A 7,683-nucleotide genomic window follows, 5' to 3' on the forward strand; every position below is an offset into this window, starting at 1 on the left:
GAAAAAAAGCAGAATCAGAAGAATACCACCGCAGAAGAAAGAAGAAACCACCGCATAAGAAAGAAGAATACCTCCGCAGGAAGAATACCTGCCCAACGCTGTGCAAATGCGTCTTGTCGATCCAATGCTGTGACTGTAATTGATGGAGTTCTGCACCATAACTAACAAAGCTGTGAGTATTGCAGTATCTTACCAGAATTTACTTCTGTGTACTACAGAAATTCTTGATGTAGCTGGTCAATTACATTGCACCCGTTTTGTTTTGTAGCCTCTAAGGAAAAACTGCAGAATCAGAAGAATACCTCCGCAGAAGAAAGAAGAAACCACCGCAGAAGAAAACCACCGCAGAAGAAAGAAGAATACCTCCGCAGGAAGAATACCTGCCCAACGCTGTGCAAATGCGTCTTGTCGACCCAATGCTGTGACTGTAATTGATGGAGTTCTGCACCATAACTAACAAAGCTGTGAGTATTGCAGTATCTTACCAGAATTTACTTCTGTGTACTACAGAAATTCTTGATGTAACTGGTCAATTACATTGCACCCGTTTTGTTTTGTAGCCTCTAAGGAAAAACTGCAGAATCAGAAGAATACCACCGCAGAAGAAAGAAGAAACCACCGCAGAAGAAAGAAGAATACCTCCGCAGGAAGAATACCTGCCCAACGCTGTGCAAATGCGTCTTGTCGACCCAATGCTGTGACTGTAATTGATGGAGTTCTGCACCATAACTAACAAAGCTGTGAGTATTGCAGTATCTTACCAGAATTTACTTCTGTGTACTACAGAAATTGTTGATGTAACTGGTCAATTACATTGCACCCGTTTTGTTTTGTAGCCTCTAAGGAAAAACTGCAGAATCAGAAGAATACCACCGCAGAAGAAAGAAGAAACCACCGCAGAAGAAAGAAGAATACCTCCGCAGGAAGAATACCTGCCCAACGCTGTGCAAATGCGTCTTGTCGACCCAATGCTGTGACTGTAATTGATGGAGTTCTGCACCATAACTAACAAAGCTGTGAGTATTGCAGTATCTTACCAGAATTTACTTCTGTGTACTACAGAAATTCTTGATGTAACTGGTCAATTACATTGCACCCGTTTTGTTTTGTAGCCTCTAAGGAAAAACTGCAGAATCAGAAGAATACCACCGCAGAAGAAAGAAGAAACCACCGCAGAAGAAAACCACCGCAGAAGAAAGAAGAATACCTCCGCAGGAAGAATACCTGCCCAACGCTGTGCAAATGCGACTTGTCGACCCAATGCTGTGACTGTAATTGATGGAGTTCTGCACCATAACTAACAAAGCTGTGAGTATTGCAGTATCTTACCAGAATTTACTTCTGTGTACTACAGAAATTCTTGATGTAACTGGTCAATTACATTGCACCCGTTTTGTTTTGTAGCCTCTAAGGAAAAACTGCAGAATCAGAAGAATACCACCGCAGAAGAAAGAAGAAACCACCGCAGAAGAAAGAAGAATACCTCCGCAGGAAGAATACCTGCCCAACGCTGTGCAGATGCGTTATGTCGATCCAATGCTATTGCTGTAATTGATGGAGTTCTGCACCATAACTAACAAAGCTGTAAGTATTGCAGTGTCTTACCAGAATTTACTTCTGTGTACTACTGAAATCCTTGTTGTAACTAGGGAGCGGATTTTTATGTGCTAAAAAATTTAAATATATTTATTTTTTATGTGCTAAAAAGTACGAAAATATTTGCTAAAAATAAAAAAAAATATATATTTTTTAAATATGACAAAAATACCTCAGCTTGGAAAAAAAAATGTAACTAGGTACTCACCAACCACACTTGAGTGCTAGTAGTTGGCCGAGAATTGCAGTGAACAACAAAGATCATCTCCAAATTCTCCATCACAAATGCATGCCGATTATATCTGAAAGATGACATACTGTGAAAACGATCTTTCCACATCACAGGACGTGAGACATGCATACTTAAAGAGAGGAATGTCACAAACACCTACACCATCAATTTCACCTACAGGCACACCCTCCAATACTTGAGCAACTTTACACATTTTTTTATATCCACCGTTTTTCCCAAACACATTCTGGAATTTGTCCCTTAGTACTTGTACTTCTGAACCTGGTAGTGAGTCTAGTTTAATTTTCATGGCACGCACCTCCCTGTTTCGGACAACAGGTTTTTGGATGTTTCGAGTTCTTTTATGGAGTCACACAAAAAGCTTAGATTTGCTAATAGGAAAGCCAAATCGTTTTTTAAACAACCATCTTTCAGTACATCTTGAAGGATATCGATTGACGAAGCCCGATAACAGGGAATCACAACAAGACATAGGTCTTCTTACTTCATGGACATGAGCGAGAGGCGAGAGATTTGTTTAAATTAAAATTCATACCCGAGCTCTTATCTGTTGTGTTTCACAAACAAAGCGTGGAATGAAATCATCTTCAGCAACAATAAACATTCCTAATTATGTGTTGCAAGATCTCTCCTCCTTGTCCACGTTAATTTATTCTCTAATAATAACATTGATATGCTGCCTAGCAGTTCTCAGAACTTGATGCAAAACTCTTACAAAAATGGATCATGGATACACCACACAGCACATAGAAACTCGAAAAAACCAAGAATTCTTAAAAAGATAACATACTTCTGAGTGACATAATTGATTTAGTTTTAAAATGTTTAAAAGTTCTCGTAAAAAAAGTTATTTAAGTAAAAAAAAAAAATCCAAGATTTATGTGTTTATAATAGATTTCCTGAAAATATGTATTTACATATTTTTTTGTGAAAATATGTGTTTTTATGTGAAATAAAATTCCGGTTTTAAACTTGAAACTTCATGTTCGGAATTTTTAACTTTGTTAATTGTGTTTTATCACACGCAAAAATAATATTTAATTACATAGAAATTCGCTCCTTAGTTGTAACTTTTCAACTACATTTCACCCGTTTTGTTTTGTTGCCTCTAAGGAAGAACTGCAGAATCAGAAGAATACCACCGCAGAAGAGAGAAGAAACCACCGCAGAAGAATACCTACCCAACGCTGTGCAGATGCGTTACATCGACCCAATGCTGTGACTGTAATTGATGGAGTTCTGCACCATAACTAACAAAGCTGTAAGTATTGTAGTGTCTTACTAGAATTTACTTCTGTGTACTACTGAAATTCTTGATGTAACTGGTTAATTACATTGCACCCGTTTTGTTTTGTTGTCTCTAAGGAAGAATTGCAGAATCACTTGAACGTCAGGCTGCCATGCCCCAGATGCACCGCAGAAGAAAGAAGAAACCACCGCAGAAGAAAGAAGAATATCTCTGGAGGAGAATACCTGCAGAAGAATATCTCCGGAGAAGAATACCTGTAAGTATTGCAGTGTCTTACCAGAATTTACTTCTGTGTACTACTGAAAGTCTTGTTGTAACTTGTCAACTACATTGTACCCGTTTTGTTTTGTTGCCTCTAAGGAAGAACTGCAGAATCAATCACCTGGATGTCAGGCTGCCATGGCCCAGATGCTCCGCAGAAGAATACCTCCGTAGAAGACCGGTGAGTATTGCAGTGCCTTTCTAGAGTATTACGTCTATGTACTATAGAAGTATGTGTTGTTACAGTCCAAATACAGTGCACCTATTTTTTGTTTTCTTTCCAGATAGAACCTGACCGGGGTTTCTATAGTACGCGACACTGAAGGACGTTTTTGACGAAAACAGTCGAAGAATTGACTACTTTTGAGAGAGAACGTACTTTGAAATGTGAAGAATTCATACAGGACGTCACTTGACTTAAAACCATATCAGAAGTTGGATTTCAAAAGAATAAAGAGGTAGAATTGGCCCTTCTACCCTTTATTTAGTTGCCTCGTAAGTGATATCTTATTGGTCTCACTTATGAGGTTGAAACCTTTCTTCGGACAGTTGATTAAACAACAACACTTCAGAATGATTGCCAAACGGACATATCACTTCACTTAGCATATGCAAGACATACCAAAAGACTAAACTCAACTAACCTAATCAGTCGCAGATTCACATATGAAAGGAAACCTAAACTAACCTAACCTAACCTTATCCAATATATCACAGACTCGTATATGCAAGACATATGAAAAGCCTAAACTAACCTCTTCTAGACTGTCCCAAATTTCAGAACCCAGGACTTAGACAAATTAGACTTGGACGTTCAGTGTCGCGTGCTGCCGTGTCCCAGATGCCTGGCCAATGCAAAGCTGATGGACTTCCCCCCATGTGAGTATTATAATGTCTTACAAGAATGTTACTTCTGTGTGCTATTGGAATATTTGTTGTAACTGACTAAATCTCTATGAAACACCTGCGAGCCACATAGTGTTGGGATATGGGTGTATTCCTGAGAGAAGAGATTTGAGAATATTCCGGATGTTTTTGGGAATATTCTGAAACTGAGATTTTTTCACTATTATTAATTTTCTTTACTCTGGCAAATATTGTAAGTTAAAACCGAAGGGCAGCATAGAATGTAGCGAGTAATAACAGTAAACACACGATAATTCCCGCATTTCACCAGGAAAGTTTTGAACCTGTTGACTTGTTAAGGAATGAATGAGTCAGTTATCTGAAAGAAGCGGATTTACAGACTGATACATTTGAAAACACAATGCAATCGTTAGATTTATATTTATTTAAAATGATACTTCTGAAAGCAAAATATCTATCCCTTTTCTTTATTTGCTGCCAAGATAGTAGCTATGTTTGCATTTGGGAACATTTTTAGTTAAGACGAAAACTTACTTGGTAATGGAGGAATATTAGCCAATTATTATAATCTCGCTATATGTTTTTGACACAGTAAAAATTAAGATAAAATGGAAGAATATAAATTTTAAACTTAAATACTTAGAGTATGTAGGTAAATTATAAACAGTTCAGTGAAACCTGAAGAACACTAAATTTTTGTACACCATCATTGATAGATAAATGCCCCCTTTGTCTCTTTGATGCTCCCTGTGTTTAGCGGGTTGTATTCAATACCGTCACAACTCTCATCGGCATGATGACCAGTTTGCAGACCTCTGTTTTGAGGTGTCTTTTAGACTGACATCTATATTATTTTTTATGTATTACTGTGTATGTTAACTCCAATCTCAAATAGCAATGTTTTTTTTTGTCAAAAGATTCAAATTTAGTCTACGGATGTTGAACTAAGTTTCATGTAGGATCGCACCCCAGGTAAAATACTGTCGTACGTATGTCGAAAATCACATATTTAATACTTTCGTAAATCATTATTTACAATGCTGTTTTACTAGTTGGAGGTATAAAATTTTAATAATAAAACAGTAAATTATCAAAGCTTTTGGTGTCCCGGGGTCGACTCTCAGTGAATTTTTCTTGAAGGAGAAAAATTGCCTGGGTGTCTAGAGTGTCAGGGGTCTTTGTGCATTCTTATTATACCTGATCATCTTTGAGATTGTAGGGAGAAAATAATGGTGATGTAAAGAAATTAATTTTGAGGTGTTCATGGAAGTGCAGGTTTTTTTAATTCTTCAAAAAATGTTTGGGCACTACATTTCTTTCAATGTACCATCATATTACATCCATAATAAACTAATACTTATCATTATTTATATATCTTCTCTGAACATATAAATAAAAAGAAATATTGAAAATTTCTTACAATATGGTGCATGGAGCATTTTATATCAAACGATATAAAGTTTAATAAAATTATTAATATTTACAGAACTATTGTACTTAGAAAAATGAAACTTGGTATGTCCATTACTAATAACATACTTAGCATCCATGATCAATTTAAAACAAATCGGATAAGTTTTGTGAATTTTGAAATATTCACCTCTGCCTACCCTTAACATATCTGTGACTTTTAATTGTTGAGTGTGGTGTTGTAATAGTGTATTGTTTTGACTCTTGTGTAATGGGAAATGTTTATTCTTTGCAGGGAGAAGCTCTCGCCACCTGGACTGGATTTGGTAAAGTGTTACTCTTTGAAATATCAGTATCTTTGTATTGTATTGTATCCGTATATCGCTTCAGAGACAGGGTAGGAACATGTTAACAAATCGTAATAGTACTACAAAGTCAAAGTCTTAATTCATAGTCACAGTCTAGTTTAAATATACTAAAGCGTTAGTATCAGTTATACAGGTCACGTTAGGAATCGGTTCTATAGGTGATATTCAGCATAAAATGTCATATGAACATGAGTTCGATTATTATTAGTTTAAAAATTATTTATAAAAATCCGAACGTCTTAATGTGAATCAGGCTTTTGAGTTGCGTCATAATAGAAACATAGGAAATTAAACTAGATGGAGGGTGAAGTACGGGGGAAAAGGGAAGATAGGTCAGGTGATTTTCAGGTACAGCCGTGCCAAGGCACGGAATGCTACGTGCACGCCATTCACATGCGTGCAGCCAAGGACATCGAAGTGGACGAGGCAACATCCGCTTCCAACTGTGGTATGTTTGTTTTGTGTTTCAAACTGAGGTATGTTTATTTTGTGATTGCTGTAGTACAGTAGTTTGAATTGATATTTTTTTTGTATTTCAAGTGCATAATTCCTAGTTCTACTCAAGACTACTGCTATATTCGTAGGATTAGTGAGTTATTTTACAACTCTATCAACATCTTAGGTTATTTAGCGTCTGAATGAAGTGAAGGTAATAAACTAATAATTCTGGTGAAATGAGTTAAGGGTCCAGCACCCATTCGTAGGATTCAATCAGCTGTAATTTCTTAAGTGTTCATATGACATTTTATGCCAAAATAGCCTGTAGAATTGATTCCTAAAGTGCGGGTCGTTAGTCGTGAATCATCCTGTATAAGCTACAAAAGTTTTAAGTTAGATTTTTTATATCCATAGGGAGGCTATTAAACATTGTTACTGCCATATAACTCACTCCTTTTTGATAGTATGATAGACTTGCTGATAAAGTAATTTTTTGACGAGTATTTATACTATGAACTGTTGAATTACTTACAAGTGATACACGTGACGATTATTTAAAAGTAAATTGCTTTCAGTTTTCCATTATAGAAAGAACAGAGAAAGACAAGGTATTCTTGCACTGCCAAACAACTATTTCTAGATTTTCACAGAAACGCACAATTAAGGTTTCCTAATGCCACCTATTTGTGTGCAACAGTTTTTCCTAATCTGTTATACGGATTTCAGTTATAATTGGTATCTATGAGTCAGTTTATCCGGGAATTGCATTGTATGAGATACATTATAGACATAGCCATGCAGGACTAAATTTGGCGGTTCATGCATATTTTCAATCAAATCACACTTTTGTTGTGACTACCGTATTCCAAAGTACACACCGGTGCAAAATTTTATCAGATGTGTTTTGTGATTATTTATATTTATTTATGAGTGTGTTATAATACAAAAATCACTTGCGGGATGTGGAAATTACAATGATCACGACAAAGAGAAGGACCACAAAAACGATGACTCTACAACAAGGACCATGATAAGTATCATGATACAGACCACAATAAACACTGCAATAAGGACTATGATAAAGATTGTGACAGAGGCCATGACCAAAAAAAGGGAAATATACCAAGAGTTTCCTTATATGATAAGGACATAGTTTTAAATAAATAATTTAAATATATAAGTGTAATCCTTGATGCCCAACTAATTTGGAAAAGTCATGTAGAATATCGTACGCAATTTTG

The 7,683-nt window shown here is 36.2% G+C and overlaps 1 long non-coding RNA gene across 1 annotated transcript; it reads left to right on the forward strand.

The window, feature by feature from the left end:
* The first annotated feature begins 341 nt into the window (after nucleotides 1-341).
* LOC138702677 (uncharacterized) lies at nucleotides 342-1,171 on the forward strand. Its single transcript, XR_011332855.1, has 4 exons — nucleotides 342-464; nucleotides 561-740; nucleotides 837-1,016; nucleotides 1,113-1,171. It is a non-coding gene; the product is annotated as an uncharacterized lncRNA (long non-coding RNA).
* Nucleotides 1,172-7,683: the final 6,512 nt, after the last annotated feature.

Source organism: Periplaneta americana, chromosome 7 (assembly GCF_040183065.1).
Source record: "Periplaneta americana isolate PAMFEO1 chromosome 7, P.americana_PAMFEO1_priV1, whole genome shotgun sequence".
NCBI lineage: Eukaryota > Metazoa > Arthropoda > Insecta > Blattodea > Blattidae > Periplaneta > Periplaneta americana.